At 42.9% G+C, this 17,069-nt stretch overlaps 1 protein-coding gene and 1 long non-coding RNA gene across 4 annotated transcripts in view; one reads left to right on the plus strand and one right to left on the minus strand.

The window, feature by feature from the left end:
* LOC138249932 (uncharacterized) overlaps positions 1 to 14,031 on the plus strand; it is a 521,389-nt gene extending 507,358 nt beyond the window's left edge. For all 3 annotated transcript variants that reach the window (XM_069204182.1, XM_069204181.1, XM_069204183.1), the window contains one exon: positions 9,862 to 14,031. The gene's annotated coding sequence lies outside the window, so the exon portion shown is untranslated. The remainder of the gene's footprint in view (positions 1 to 9,861) is intronic.
* The window catches only part of LOC138249934 (uncharacterized), a 108,619-nt gene that overhangs the window by 75,918 nt on the left and 15,632 nt on the right, over positions 1 to 17,069 (minus strand). The window lies entirely within an intron of this gene.

Below are 17,069 nucleotides of genomic sequence, written 5' to 3' on the forward strand. Positions count from 1 at the left end.
TGCAGAGCAGACATCAAAAGAACCTGAAAGGTCTTTGATTAGTAATGAGGAATCGGATGATGATGAGTTTATTTTACAGATTTTGAGAAATCGTCCGCCACCTTATGTGGCTCAAGAAGGTTCAAGTACTAGTGATACAAACTCTATTGAACCAATACCAGCTGCAGTGACAGAGAGTAACCATAATATGGCTGAGAGTTCTGTACAGGTTAATTCTAACTGAACCAGAGCTCAGTACAGACTAGTCCTTTTGTGCTTATACCGATGCAGAGCAGCTTCAATCTGCTAACAGACAATAGACAGCTGCCACAGCTTAGTGTTCCTTGGATTTATCCAGATGTACCGTATGTGACTACTAATCTAGTAGTATCCTCAGGACAGACTTAAGTTGGTTCAAACAGAGCCAACTCTAATGTTACTGCCTCAAATGCAGAATGCAGGTGTAGTGCACTCTCAGAACACAGATACCAGATAAAACCCAGATGCAGTGTCAGTGCCTATTACATTTGGTCCAATTTTGCCTTTATATGCCCAAGGCAATAAGAGTGCAGATAATCAAGGAGTTCAAAACCAGAACGAAAACGTGAGGTTAATTTTGCCTGTAAAACAAACTCTAAATAGAACAAGGTCATTATTAGATTTAGCCCCTATTAGAAATTTTGAAGTGGCTGAATCGTGTAACGGTCCTGAGCTAAAAATGTTAACTCCTCAATGCATGAGCCCAGTGCAGCAACAGCTACTGAGTGTGCAGCCTGGTAATATTTCATTACAGGGTTTGACAGCACAGCAATGAACAAGGTGGTTGGAATAATTAAGTGTTTCAAGTGTTCCAGAGAATCAGTTCAAAGAAAAGGAGTTTATAAACAAGACGAGACTGTCGATGAAAGCCGGTGAGCTTTCTGAAGGGACAATGGGAGTAAACAGACTTGAGTCTTATACTTAAGCTGAGTTGAGATATTTGTGTCCATTAATTACAGAGGGTGCAGTTGAAGTGCATCAGCAACTATAAGAAGAAGATAAATATTAAATAGATCTTACGAAAACAAAAGACCTGAAAAGAAGTTATAGATTACATTTTGAAGCTGAAGATTTTGAACACATGAGGTCAACAGGGATGAAAACACATCTTAGAGAGTTACTTGAGAAAGTACAACTTTGGAGAGCATTAGAAAAATGGGAAGGCAGATGGGTCAAGAAAAGAGAAAGGCTAAGGAAAGGTTCAGATACTCCTCCTGTAGATGTAAAACAAATTAAAGAGCCAGTAAAAGTTTTACCAATGAGAGAGATTACAGGAGGGAATTTTGTACATGTCCCTCAGAGCAGAAGTTACATTTTGTCATTTAGAAATGACTGCCCCAGGTTGAGGCATAAACCAGTGCAGTGGTACCAGCAAACAGATAGGTTTGTGAAACTTGCGAAATGCCTGTGGGAGGATTTGAACACTCTTTTGGAGATAGTTATTCCAGCAGATTTGTGGATCGAGTGCAAGAAGAGTTTAGATTGGCCAATACGTGAGCTGCCAAGAGATCCAACAACAGGTGCACCATCTCCTGAAGTAATGAATTATTACTATAAGGTCATTGAGTTCCTAAAAACGAGAATTTCACCGAAAAACATTGATTGGCAGCGCATAGAGAGGACAGCTCAGGAAGCGAAAGAATCGATTCATGCACACTATGAGAGGTTGTTAAAAGCATTTAAACATTACAGTGGTACAGAAACAATTGAGCCGAAAGACATGATTCATTTTATGTTCAGGTTTGTTGAAGGACTCAGATCAGAAATTAGTCAGATGATTAAGAGTCATTTGATTTGCTGGCAGGCCAAGCCGATTGATGAGGTGCTGCAGTATGCAAAATACTGTAGTGATGAGAGTGAATTGAAACAGAAAAATTTGAAGGAGAAGGCAATGGTGATGCAATCAAGGCTGCACAGACAGGGATTCAGTGAAGTTTTCAGCCTCAGCAGCAGCGACAAAATAGCATGTTTCAGAGTCAAGGTATGTTTCAGAATGGAGGCACAGGTAGAGGTTGTAGTGGTATGGGAAGTGTTAATCGTGGTCCTGATTTGAACTTGAATTCTGTGATGATGCAAGGAGGGCCACTGGGAAAAAGAAAGTTACCTTGTCATGTTTGCGGGGGAATCAGGCATTGGAAACAGCAGTGTCCAATGATAAATCAAGGAGGTGTTGTCCAACAGGTGAACGTTGTCAATGCTTTTCAGAATATGAAAGGACCAAGAATGAGAGGTCAAAGTCTAAATTTCCAGAATAATATAAATCTGATGCAGGGCTTCCAACCCTTCCAACCCATGCAGTATGTGCAACCACAAGTACAAGTACAATTACCCCAATTGCAACAGATGCATCCACAAGTGCAGATGGTTCCTGCACAACAAATTCATATGCTTAGATAATTGCAAGTACCGCAGTTTCATATGGATCAGCAACAGGTGAAGCTTTCTCAGGTGGTCACGAGTCAGAGAGTAAATCACAGTAATAATGCAGTACACCAATTTCCTTTACACAGTGAAAATGGAATAAACGATGTTTGGCTATCGGATAGTTCAGATGAGGAAGAATGTATGATGGCTGCTTCTTTAGAAGTGGATCAGAAAGGTCCTTATTTTAAGGGAAAGGTGCATGGTCACAAAGTTTATTTTCTGGTTGATACTGGAGCTACCTGCTCAACAGTAAGATTTGCAGAGGTTCCAGATCTGCCCTTGTAAGGGAAGACAGTTCAGATTGTGGGAGTTGTAAATCAATATTTGACTAACCCAATTACAGAACCAGTCTTGGTTAAAATTGTTAATTTCAAAGGTTTGCACAAGTTTGTGGTTTGTGGTTCAAATCCAGTATCCTTACTGGGAAGGGATTTATTGTGCAAAGCCAGATGTTCAATTACCTGTTCTGATGAAGGAATTGAAATTCAAACAAACAGTGATGATGAAGAAGACCCGACACTTACTGTCAGTAATGAGTCAGTGCCTGAATATTTTTCTTTGATTAGCTTTGATGAGCCAGTGATTGAGGAAGCGCCTTTGATTAGTTTCTTTCCAGTTTTTTAAGTGAAAGATCTTCCTATCGATTTGCAAAAGACTGTTAAGTTTAAAGTTTGGCATCCTTCAGGAAAGGACTTTGGGTTGAAAAAAGGAGCAGAACCAGTCAGAGTTCCAGTGAAGCCTAATGTAGTTTTTACCTCAGACTCCACAATATCCAATGACACCTGAAGCAATCGAGGGTGTGAAACCCTTAATACAACAGATTGTGGAGAAAGGAATTTTTAAAGAAGTGTTGAGTAGCCCATGTAATTCACCAATAATGTTTTTGTGAAAACCAGTTGGGAACATTTGTCTTGTCCAGGATTTGAGAAAAATAAATTACGTAGTGATTAAGTGTTGTGCAGTTGTGCCAAATCCAGCTGTGATTATGTTTCAGATCCCATGTGATGCTGAATGGTTTACCGTGTTGGACCTATGTCAAGCATTCTTTTCCGCGCCTCTTCACGAGGACATCAGATATCTCTTTTGTTTTAAATTTCTGAACAAAGTTTACTTTTGGTGTAGAATTCCACAAGGTTTCTTAGGGTCAGCGTCCATTTTCAACCAGATCTTGAAAAATAATTTAGAGTCATTGGTGATGCCTTAACAGTCAACGTTAGTGCTATACATTGATGATTTGTTAATTGCATCCAAGACAAAAAAAGGGTGTACATACAATACGATTGCTTTGTTAAATTTCCTGGAAGACAATAGACATAAAGGGGGTCATTCTGACCCCCGCGGGCGGCGGGAGCCGCCCGCATGGAGGGAGCCGCCATATGGCCGCTCCGTGGTCGAAAGACCGCGGAGGCCATTCTGGCTTTCCCGCTGGGCTGGCGGGCGACTGCCAGAAGGCCGCCCGCCAGCCCAGCGGGAAACCCCTCCCCACGAGGAAGCCGGCTCCGAATGGAGCCGGCGGAGTGGGTATGTGCGACGGGTGCAGTGGCACCCGTCGCGTATTTCAGTGTCTGCAAAGCAGACACTGAAATACAAAGTGGGGCCCTCTTACGGGGGCCCCTGCAGTGCCCATGCCATTGGCATGGGCACTGCAGGGGCCCCCAGGGGCCCCACAACACCCACTAATTACGACACTGAAATACAAAGTGGGGCCCTCTTACGGGGGCCCCTGCAGTGCCCATGCCATTGGCATGGGCACTGCAGGGGCCCCCAGGGGCCCCACAACACCCCTCACCGCCATCCTGTTCCTGGCGGTCGGAGCCGCCAGGAACAGGATGGCGGTGAGGGGATCGGAATCCCCCATGGCGGCGCAGCTTGATTCCCAGGGCAGCGGAAAACCGGCGGGAGAGCGCCGGTTTTCCTCTTCTGACCGCGGCCAAACCGCCGCGGCCAGAATGCCCTGCGGGGCACCGCCAGCCTGTTGGCGGTGCTCCCGCATCCCCGACCCCGGCGGTCCTTGACCGCCGGGGTCAGAATGACCCCCAAAGTGTCCCCTGCTAAATTGCAGTATTGTCAGAAAGAGGTGAAATATTTGGGTCATCTAATTGAAAAAGGAACTAGGAGAATTTCCAGAGAGAGAGTAGCTACAAATTTACAAATAAGTACCAAGTACACAAAAGGATGTGAGGATGTTTATAGGAATGGTTGGCTAGTGTCGCCAGTGGATCCCAAATGTTTCAGTTCTTTCAAAGCCTTTACAGAAGCTGACTCATAAAGATGTTTCTGATCCTACAGTACTGGATTCAGCTTGTATGAAAGCATTTACTGGTTTGAAAGAAAGTTTGTGTCAAGCTTCAGCTTTAGGTATGCCTGACTACACCAAACCTTTCCTATTGTTTTGTCATGAACGTGATGCATGTTCTTTGTCTGCCTTGACACAGACTCATGGTGGTGTAAATCGCCCAGTAGCATATTTTTCAGCTACTTTGGATCCGGTCACAGCAGCCTTACCAGGATGTTTGCAGTCCATTGCAGCAGTTGAACAGAGCCTCGCTCAGAGCGAGAGCATAGTGATGGGTTATCCCCTTACTATTATGGCACCATATTCTATTGAGATTTTGCTTACTGGTCCAAGACACAATATCTGACCAATTCTAGGCTGACCAAATACAAAACCGCAATCTTGGGGTCTCCGAATGTTACGATTAGGAGATGTACAGTGCTTAACCCAGCAACCTTACTTCCGATTGAAAATACTTTCTCTGACAAATTGGATGATATAGAACTTGATTGTCTGGAAATTACACAGTTATGCATAAAACCCAGAGCTGATATCAGAGATACCTGTCTTGAAGAAAATGTACAAATTATTTTTGTTGATGGTTCATACCTGACAGATAATGTAGGCATATTAAGAGCAGGATATGCAGTGTGTACTATTACGGGCACACTGTAAACATCATGGCTTCGAAGAATGTTTTCCACACAAATGGCGGAATTAGTAGCTCTTACTAGAGCCTGCCACATTTCAAATCAAATGAAAGTGACAATTTACACAGACAGTCAATATGGATTTGGCATTGTGCATGACTTTGGCCAAATCTGGTCACAGAGAGGTTTCATGACTTCTCCTGGTTCATCAATAAGGAATGGTGAGAGAATTCATGAGTTGTTACAAGCCACTCAAAAGCCCGAAAAAGTTGCTGTGGTGAAATGCAGTGCACATCAGAGATCACAAGATTACGTGTCATTGGGAAATGCATATGCGGATCAAGTCGCAAAGTTTTGTGCCTTGAACGGCATATCCTTCAAAGGAAACTTGGAATTGTTGCCTGAAAATGATGAAGTCTATGTGAATTTTAACATGCAAATTATTGACACTTTGGAAGAGTTAAAGGCTCTACAAGATAATGTTCCCAAAGGAGAGCACAACGATCGTTTGAAAGCAAAATGTGTACAGCGTGAGGATGACATTTGTGTTACAGGAGAAGGGAAGGTAGTTCTGTCAAATAGTCTACTGACTTAAATGGCTAGATACTATCATGGACACACCCACATAGGGAGAGATGTTATGGTCTGCAGTTTCAAGCAGCATTGGTTCAATCCAAAGTTTGGACAGGTTGCTGAAGCAATTTGCCATAGGTGCATTGTTTGTCAACAGATGAATGTTGGACAATGGTCAGTATGGAGGACCATTTAGCAGAATGCAGATGGATTTCATTGAGATGCCTGCGTGTGCTGGTTTGAAATACGTGTTGGTGATTGTGTGTATTTTCTGTCATTGGATTGAGGCTTATCCTACAAGGAGAAATGACAGCCTAACAATAGCAAAGTTACTACTTAGAGAGTTAATTCCACATTTCGGTTTTCCAGTCTCTTTGGAATCAGATAGGGGAAGCCACTTCAACAATGAAGTGATTAAGTTGCTATGTTCAGCCTTAAACATTGAACTGAAACTCCATTGTAGTTACTGCCCAGAAGCTTCAGGACTCGCAGAGCAGATGACTGGCACTCTGAAATCGAGATTGGCAAAAATGTGTGCATCCACAAATTTGAAATGGCCAGATGCTTTGCCGTTGGTTCTAATGTCAATGAGATGCACCCCTGACAAGAAAACAGGACTGTTGCTCCATGAAATCCTCATGGGAAGAGCTATGAGATTGCCAGCTGTACCTACAAATGCTATTGTGAACATTAGAGAAGATATGATGTTAGACTACTGCAAGGGTCTAGCTGATGTGATAAGATCTTTCTCTCATCAGGTGGAAGATACCGCACTTCAAGCACCTCAAGGCCAAGGACACAACCTGAAGGCTGGTGATTAGGTTGTGATCCGAAAGCACGTGAGAATATCGTTTTGAAGCATCAGTGGAAGGGACCCTACTAGGTGATATTAATAACGACTATGGCTGTGAAGTGCGCAGGACTTCCTAACTGGATCCACGCAAGTCACACTCAGAAAGTAAATAATCCAACAGAGCATATTCCAGGTCAAGAAAGAGAAGGAGAAGAGCTGGAGGCTACACCTTGAAACGCTCCAGTCGACTTCCCCACTCCTGTGTCAGATGAGGATGGAGGGTATCCTGGAAGATGAGGGTAAATCATCCTCAAATGAAACAGTATAAGAAACGGTCCAAAGAGAACAAGAGAGAGTGCTGGTCCAGAGAAAACCTGCTTAGAGGAGGGTGTCCTCAGAAGCAAATGGTCTGACAAACCAGATTGAACAAGTGACTGACCCCAATGGAAAGGGAGTTGAGACCGATCAAAGCCAAGAGGGGTTGGCTCCTCCTGAACCAGTTGTGGGAACGTTGAAGGAGAAGAATTTGAGTTCAGTCCTGAAAAGAGCATTAACGAGAAAACCTCTGAAAGGTGACAACTGGCCGGAGACAAGCTTAGAGGCAGGGAAGATTAACGTGGTGCCACCAATTCAGGAAGAGAACGAGTTGAACAGAAAAGAAGATCTCACTGAAGGAGAAGCCAGTAGTGATCTAAGATTGAAAAGGAAAAGAGTTGCCAATAAAAGATAGTCTGGTCCTGAATGGGAATATGCAACTACTAATGAATGGCAAGAAGAATTTTTGAATTTTTGCTTTGACAGAGGCATTCCAGGTCTATATTTTGGCACAAGGAGAAAGCAGATGAAGATTAGTTGAGAACATTTTTTCATTTGAAAAGGAAAGTGAAAAGACTTTGTTGAATAGTACCTAAAAAGAATTTGACAAGCTGCTAACTGATTTTGACAACTTCTACCAAACTTTGACAAAGGGTCCTGATAGTGTGAATTAACTTTTAAAGTAAAAAACAAAAGAACAAAAATTAGTAGGGATTGAAAATGGAACATTGAAAGTTAAAGATTTAAACATTTTTGACTTTTTGTTTTGTTTTGATTTTTGCTGCATAGCCATATTATTTTTTTGCTTTTACTTTTTGATTCCGTACAGACCATGGGAAACTCTGGTAGGCAACACTATAGAAACAGATGCTGTAAATTCACAGGTATTGGTTTGGCAATTTTTTCTGCAATAGTATGTTTGATATTGATTGTGAGTGTGATTGTCTCTGATTCGAATGGAGCCAACCATACCATAGCTATACATACAACTACTACATCTTCAGAATTGATTCCTACTCCTTCAGCTATAGATAGGTTTAAAATAGATGGAAAATACTTACACAAAGAGAAAAGCTTTCTTCTAATGTCTTCTATCGCTTATTGCATGAGTATGGTGACACTATGGATGCGAGAGATTGCTGTGTTTGTATGCAGATTCCGACTTCTGTTGAAGAGGGAATTTCTTATCACAGCTTGCCATTAATTTATGGCATCACTTGTAATCTTTTACTAACAGGGCTCTATAATCAACAGAGTATTCAGTTTTTTGTATTCAAATCATGATCTTCTATTTTCTTTTGTACCTATAATTAGATATTTGAGTAGAGTAGCTAAGGATAATGACATAGTTTTAGTAAGAGGATTCTTTGAACCTACATTAACGTTTGGCACCATGTATGCCCACCGGAATAACCTAACCTGCTTACTAACATCTGTTGAAAAGAGATTTTTTAGAGAACACTGAGGAAGGAAGAAGGGTGATGAGAGATAGATAAGGGAATGGTTCAACGAAGCCCTGGAACTGATCATGCTCACTAAACAAGGGAGGTTAGCTTTAGATGCACAACATGTAGGGAAGCTTTGTATATGTAGGCCACATATACATCTGTGGCAAAATGCTTATTACCATCTTCCTATAGGATGGTGTGGCACATGTTATTTGGGAATAGTCTTTCTGAGAATGTACCAACTGGATGACTTGAGTAAATTTCTTAAATTTACAGAATTTCAACCTAGACACAAGCGAGAATCCGTTTCTAGCATTGTGGGTGACATATTTAGAGCAATAATTCCTTCAGTGGGAGTTGTTCTGAATTCAGTGAAAATACAAAAGTTGTCTACAGTAGTGGATAACATGTTAACGGATTTTTCAGGAGCTATTCTCCTCTTAGATACTGAAATGGCTGCGACAAGAGCTATGACTCTTCAGAACCGACTTGCGGTAAACATACTTTTAGGAAAGGAGGGCGGAGTTTGTAAATTGCTTGGTCTGCCGATTGATTAATAATATAACGAAACATGAATCAGAACTAAAATAATGAACTGAAACTAATATTTGGGAAAAGGCAGGCAAGGGTATTGTATCAATGGGAAATTGAATTGGCAACCTTGGAGAAGGTATTATATTAAAATAGGTAAAATGGATTTCAATTATTGTGTTTTGTCTAATTGGAATTTAGGGAATATACAAATTATTTAAAATTATCAAAAGAAGAAGATTTGAAAAGAATCAGTACAGGGTAGATGTTCAAATTGTAAACCTTTATGGGAAAAATTCAAGGAGAAAGAACATTTTAAAAAATTTGAATGAAACTAGGTTTTAAATTGTGCATTGAAATAAATAAATGTATTTGTTTTTTTTATGTGATGGCATGTATAGTCATCAGTGGAGGGATTGTGAGAGCTGAAATTAACAAGAATAATTTTATCTGTACATAATCATACTTATGTACTAATGTGTGAAATAACCTGACAAAAAATGTATGTTTATGAAAATGGTGCTCTGTTTAGTGGCCACCATCGAGTAAAGGCCTGCATATGTTTTCTAACGTTGTATTAATATTGTGATGAGAAAATATTCTGTCTCTTGAAGAGCATGTTCGCTGCTAAAATAAATGCTGAAATAATACGAGTATTTCTTGGCCTCTGCTGGGGTTGAAGCAGAGCAAGGCCACTGTGCAATGTTATTTGTATTAAATGTTTCTAGTGTATTCTGTTCTTATGACTTCATGTCCGTTGCCTAACAGACTTCATTCATTGAGTTCGCATATTTGTCTGTAGTTATGTTTCTAATTCATGTATTTCTCTTGAAGGAATGGTGCAGAAGAAATGTTTCAATATTTTGTAATCACTGTCCAGCAACAGCGTATTTGGAAGATTGGGAACAAAAATGTCTACATATGCAACCGGAGAAGGAAGTGCGCAAGATACATTTTGTAAAAGTTTGGATTATGTTAATAGTATAGAAACCAATCAGCAAATAATTTTTGTATCATCTTTAGTGTATTCTTGATATCCAATATCTTTGTAATTGGGTGTTTTCCCTCATACCATGTTTTTACCCAATCAAAATGTTTTGTGAGTTTCATTTAATGTTTAGTCACCATTGGTTTGGAATGCAGGTTTGTGATTTTCTTTCTTGGGTTCCAGAGACTTTTCTTCGTGCTCTTGGTGTGATCTGTCCCTTTGACACTTCATGCTTTGCCAGTTAGACTACTGACATTCTGGTGTTTTATTATTTTCTGAGTTTACTATGTCTGTTCAATACTGAACTATATGCTCTGATGGTTTAGTGATCTTGTAGTCCAAATTCTAAACCATCTCCACAACCTTGTTCCTGTTCTGATGCTGATGTTGCTGTCCCCCTGATGAAGCCATTATCTGATTGCTGACTACCTTAAGGATAGGTAACTATATAGATCTGTATATTGTGTTTGTCTTTTGTTTTTCAGGTACCAGCTGCTAATGATTTAATACTACTGCCTTAATTTTTGATAGCACCATAGCTAGATGTTTTTCTAAATTTGTGTTACTAAATCTTTTACATGAAGCCCAACATGTTAATGCTAATTAGTGGTTAGTGAGGTGTTACTCCCATGCTCGTGAATGGTCATTGACTCTTTTTGTTTGTTGATTCAATGTATTCAGTTTCTCTTGCTCAGATTCTACTGGTATGGCTTTGTGTATTCTCTATTAAGTTAACCCCTTCGCTGACAGGCCTTTTCCCCCTCCTGTGCCAGGCCTTTTTTTGGCTATTTGGGCAGTTTGCGCTTAGGCCCTCAAAACTTTTTGTCCACATAAGCTAGCCAAGCCAAATTTGCGTCCTTTTTTCCAACATCCTAGGGATTCTAGAGGTACCCAGACTTTGTGGGTTCCCCTGAAGGAGGCCAAGAAATTAGCCCAAAATTTTTGTTTTTTTCAAACAAATGGGAAAAAGTGGCTGCAGAAGAAGGCTTGTGGTTTTTTCACTGATAATGGCATCAACAAAGGGTTTGCGGTGCTATAATCACCAGCTTCCCAGCTTTCAGGAAAAGGCAGACTTGAATCAGAAAACCCAATTTTTCAACACAAATTTGGCATTTTACTGGGACATACCCCATTTTTACGATTTTTTGTGCTTTTAGCCTCCTTCCAGTCAGTGACAGAAATGGGCATGAAACCAATGCTGGATCCCAGAAACCTAAACATTTCTGAAAAGTAGATACAATTCTGAATTCAGCAAGGGGTAATTTGTGTAGATCCTACAAGGGTTTCTTACAGACAATAAATACTGAAAAAGAAAAATATTGAAATTGAGGTGAAAAAAACAGCAATTTTTCTCTACGTTTTACTCTGTAACTTTTTCCTGCAATGTCAGATTTTTTAAAGCAATATACCGTTACGTCTGCTGGACTCTTCTGGTTGCGGGGATATATAGGGCTTGTAGGTTCATCAAGAACCCTAGGTACCCATAGCCAATAAATGAGCTGCACCCTGCAGTGCGTTTTCATTCTATACCGGGTATACAGCAATTCATTTGCTGAAATATAAAGAGTGAAAAATAGCTATCAAGAAAACCTTTGTATTTCCAAAATGGGCACAAGATAAGGTGTTGAGGAGCAGTGGTTATTTGCACATCTCTGAATTCCGGGGTGACCATACTAGCATGTGAATTACAGGGCATTTCTCAAATAGACGTCTTTTTTACACACTCTCTTATACTTGGAAGGAAAAAATGAAAAAATTTAGTGAAAGACAAGGGGCAATAACACTTGTTTTGCTATTCTATGTTCCCCCAAGTCTACCGATAAAAATTATACCTCACTTGTGTGGGTAGGCCTAGCGCCTGCGACAGGAAATGCCCCAAAACACAACGTGGACACATCACATTTTTTGACAGAAAACAGAGGTGTTTTTTGCAAAGTGCCTACCTGTAGATTTTGGCCTCTAGCTCAGCCGGCACCTTGGGAAACCTACCAAACCTGTGCATTTTTGAAAACTAGAGACCTAGGGAAATCCAAGATGGGGTGACTTGTGGGGCTCTGACCAGGTTCTGTTACCCAGAATCCTTTGCAAACCTCACAATTTGGCTAAAAAAACACTTTTCCTCACATTTCGGTGACCGAAAGTTCTAGAATCTGAGAGCAGCCACAAATTTCCTTCCACCCAGCGTTCCCCCAAGTCTCCCGATAAAAATGATACCTCACTTGTGTGGGTAGGCCAAGCGCCCGCAATCGGAAATGCCCCAAAACACAACGTGGACACATCACAATTTTTGACAGAAAACAGAGTTGTTTTTTGCAAAGTGCCTACCTGTAGATTTTGGCCTCTAGCTCAGCCGGCACCTAGGGAAACCTACCAAACCTGTGCATTTTTGAAAACTAGAGACCTTGGGGAATCCAAGATGGGGTGACTTGTGGGGCTCTGACCAGGTTCTGTTACCCAGAATCCTGAGAGGAGCCACAAATTTCCTTCCACCCAGCGTTCCCCCAAGCCTCCCGATAAAAATGGTACCTCACTTGTGTAGGTAGGCCTAGCGCCCACGAAAGGAAATGGCCCAAAACACAACGTGGACACATCAAATTGTTTCACAGAAAACAGTGCCTACCTGTGATTTTGGCCTCTAGCTCAGCCGGCACCTGGGGAAACCTAGCAAACCAGCGCATTGTTGAAAACTAGAGACCTAGGGGAATCCAAGATGGGGTGACTTGTGGGGCTCTGTTACCCAGAATCCTTTGCAAACCTCAAAATTTGGCCAAAAAAACACTTTTTCCTCTCATTTCGGTGACAGAAAATTCTGGAATCTGAGAGGAGCCACCAATTTCCTTCCACCCACCGTTCCCCCATGTCTCCTGATAAAAATGGTACCTCACTTGTGTGGGTAGGCCTAGCGCCCACGAAAGGAAATGGCCCAAAACACAACGTGGACACATCACATTTTTTCACAGAAAACAGAGGTGTTTTTTGCAAAGTGCCTACCTGTGTATTTTGGTCTCTAGCTCAGCCGGCCCCGGGGGGGCAGAAATGGCCTAAAATAAATTTGCCCCCCCCCACCCCTTGCCTACGGGGTCGCTCCCCTTGCGTGACATTGGCGCAAAAAAAAAATCCCCGGTGCCTAGTGGTTTCTGCCCCCTTGGGGGCAGATTGACCTAAAATCGGCCGATCTGCCCCCAAGGGGGGCAGAAATGGTCTAAATACAATTTGCCCCCAGGGGAGCGACTCTTGCCTAATGGGTCGCTCCCGATCTCTTAAAAAAAAAAGAAAAACACCCCCAAAAAAATTGCCCTGGCGCCTAGAGGTTTCTGCCCCCCCCCCGGGGGCAGATCGGCCTAATAATAGGCCGAACGTCCCCCGGGGGGGGGCAGAAATGGCCTAAAAAAAATTGACCCCCCCCCTCCAATCCCCCCCAGCAGCGACCCTTGCGTGACATTGGCACAAAAAAAAAATCCCCGGTGCCTAGTGGTTTCTGTCCCCTTGGGGGCAGATTGACCAGAAATCGGCTGATCTGCCCCCATGGGGGGCAGAAATGGCCTAAAATAAATTCCCCCCCCCCCGGAGCGACCCTTGCCTACGGGGTCGCTCCCCTTGCGCGACATTGGCACAAAAAAAATCCCCGGTGCCTAGTGGTTTCTGCCCCATTGGGGGCAGATTGACCTAAAATCGGGGGCAGAAATGGTCTGAATACAATTTGCCCCTCAGGGGAGTGACCCTTGCCTAATGGGTCGCTCCCCATCTCTAAAAAAACAAACAAACAAAAAAAAAAACACAAAAAAAAGTTGCCCTGGCGCCTAGAGGTTTCTGCCCCCCCCGGGGCAGATCGGCCTAATAGCAATAGGCCGATCTGCCCCCAGGGGGGGGCAGAAATGGCCTAAAATAAATTTGACCCCTCAACCCCCCCCTGGGAGCGACCATTGCCTACGGGGTCGCTCCCCCTGCGTGACATTGGCGCAAAAAAAAATGCCCTAAATACAATTTTCCCCTCCAGGGGAGCGACCCTTGTCCAATGGGTCGCTACCCATCGGTAAAACCAAAACCAAAAAAAATCCCCGATGCCTAGTGGTTTCTGCCCCCCTTGAGGGCAGAAATGGCCTAAAATAAATTTTCCCCCCAGGGGAGCGACCCTTGCCTAAAAAAACACAAAAAAAAGTTGCCCTGGCGCCTAGAGGTTTCTGCCCCCCCCCGGGGCAGATCGGCCTAATAGCAATAGGCCGATCTGCCCCCGGGGGGGGCAGAAATGGCCTAAAATAAATTTGACCCCTCAACCCCCCCCTGGGAGCGACCATTGCCTACGGGGTCGCTCCCCCTGCGTGACATTGGCGCAAAAAAAAATGGCCTAAATACAATTTTCCCCTCCAGGGGAGCGACCCTTGTCCAATGGGTCGCTACCCATCGGTAAAACCAAAACCAAAAAAACTCCCTGGTGTCCAGTGGTTTCTGTCCCCCTTGGGGGCAGATTGGCCTCATAAAAATAGGCCAATCTGCCTCCAAGGGGGGCAGAAATGGCCTAAATATAATTTGCCTCCTAGGGGAGCGACCCTTGCCTAAGGGGTCGCTCCCCACCTCCAAAAACTCAACAAAAAAAAAATGATCCCTGGTGCCTAGAGGTTTCTGTCCCCCCTGGGGGCAGATCGGCCTAATAATAGGGCGGCAGAAAAGGCCTTCCAAAAAAATGCCCCCCCTGGGAGCAACCCTTGCCCAAGGGGTTGCTCCCTTATACCAATTTGAAAAAACAAAGAAAATCCCTGGTGTCTAGTGGGCGTTTCAGAAGCCGGTTTGCTTTGCAATCCGGCTTTTTAAACGCTTAGAGAGACTTCAAAGGGAAGGAAATTCCTTTCCCTCCCTTTGAAGCCTCTCCGGGCCTCCCCCACGTGATGCTTTGCATTTCTCTTTCGATCGCATGGGAGGGTGGAAGGGGTCAGAGGTGGAAGGGGTGGAAGGGAAAGGGCTTCCCCTTCCATCCCTGCCTTGGGGGGGGTGGATGTTGAGCACATGGGGGGACCGCTAGCGCTCTCCCCAGTTCCTGGGTGCAGGACGAGGTGATCTCGTCCAAGGCACCTGGGAACCGGTGCCTTGGACGAGATCACCTCGTCCAAGGTACCCTAGGGGTTAATAATTCTTACTGCTTTGTTTAAGCTTCGGTTCATTTGTCAACTTAATCAGCCTTTATTGTTTCTTTACATGTATCAATTGAGTTTGAGAATAATATTCATGACTTTAGCATTGTTAACATAGGGAAATAAACATTTTAACTTCTTAATGAACTGGTGTGGTTATTAATGGTCACATCGATCATGGTGTGTTTATAATGATGTGTAGTGTATTGTTTAGTATCATTTAGTTTGATGCCTATGAAGTTTTCTTTAAAGCAGATTCAGTTCGGTTCATCAACCTATAGGATGACTTACGCTATCTAGTCTGGTATGACTAAAATATAGCTGAGATTTCTGCTTTAACAAGAGTGCCATTAGTGAAACAAGGTTTCCTCTTTTGGATACAGTGTTTCGCAAGTAGTAAATACACAGCAATTATCTCCAATCTGCCCGCCCTCCTCTTTCCTAGCCTCCACCCCCAGGATAGGGATGTCATAAATACGTCCAAAAGGTCATAGTGGGTCACAGGCATAGCTTGGTCCAACTGATCATAGGTCTGCCTAAAGAGGTAGCTTTGACTGTCATCACAGGGGTTATGTTGAGCGAATATTAAAACCTACTGTCCAGAAATACTTATTTTTTTAATCCTTTGAAGCCCATGCTGAGTATCTCTGTAAAAACTAATTTTCTTAAAACAACACAATTGATTCACACTAAATAATGAAAGCTATGCTTTCCTAGTAAAGTTATATCTTTGTGCCAAATTTAGTGTAATTTCTTCAATCCAGTTTTAGGGTCGAACCTGCGAATGCATGCGCTCACTTGCAAGACTCTGTTGTGTACAGTAAAGGGCTTGGAGCCCGCCTGTCCCTTACCATTTGTTTGCTAGCATGGCACTTTTCTTTACAGCCTTGTAATTCGTCACTGCAAGTAAAACATAATTTACGTTCCTCTGTGTGGAGGTGGTACCAAGCAGTGATTGATTCAACTTGATCAGTGCCAGTCGGCTACTACCAATGTGATTGAGGTACTATGTTGTTCTTTCTAACTTCTAAGGCCTTACAAACAGAAGGCTTGTGACTGGCAAAAATGTGCCCAGCAGGACAAACAACATTGCAAAGTTTTATTTTGTAAAGCTTAACTTTCTTTTTATTTTGCAAAGTTGTCTTTTCTCACTTTGCAATCATATTTTCTTTTGTTTTTGCTCGTGGGTGCTTTTCCCAAAAGATGACATTTACCTTGTTCTAAATATTACAAGGCAAAAAAATGTCTTTATTATGTGTAATTTCCGAAATTATGCTTTAACACATAATAGTGCAGTACGCCCCAATCCACCTGACTCCAATTCGCACCACTACCATCCACCTCCCTTATCCCACACCAATCCACCTTATTTCAATTCAAACCACTCACCCCAATCCAATCCCCCAACCCACCTCACTGCAGTCCTCCCAACCCATTCCAATCTAATCTGTCCCACACCAATTCGCCTCACTCCAATCCAAAACAATCCGCACCACTACAAAACAATATGCCCCACTCCAATCCAGTCCAACTCACCCCAATCCACTCTGCCCCACTGCATTCCAACTCACCCCACTCCAATTCACCCCACTCCCATCCAATCCACCCCACACCAACACAATCCACCCCACTCCAATCCAATATACCCCACTTCAATCCACCCTAATACAACCTTCCCCACTCCAGTCCCACCCAATCTGTCCCACTCCAGTCCCCTCTACTCCAATCTGCCCCACTCCAATCCATAAAAATGTGCCCCACTCCAATCCAAAACAATCTGCCCCACTCCAATTCAAAAGAATCTGCCCCACTTCAATCCAAAACAACTTGTCCACTCCAATCCAATTCAACCTGCCCCACTACAGTCTGCCCCACTTTAATCAAAACAAATCTGCCCAACTCCAATCCAATCCACCTCACCTCACCCC

This window comes from Pleurodeles waltl, chromosome 8 (genome assembly GCF_031143425.1).
Source record: "Pleurodeles waltl isolate 20211129_DDA chromosome 8, aPleWal1.hap1.20221129, whole genome shotgun sequence".
NCBI lineage: Eukaryota > Metazoa > Chordata > Amphibia > Caudata > Salamandridae > Pleurodeles > Pleurodeles waltl.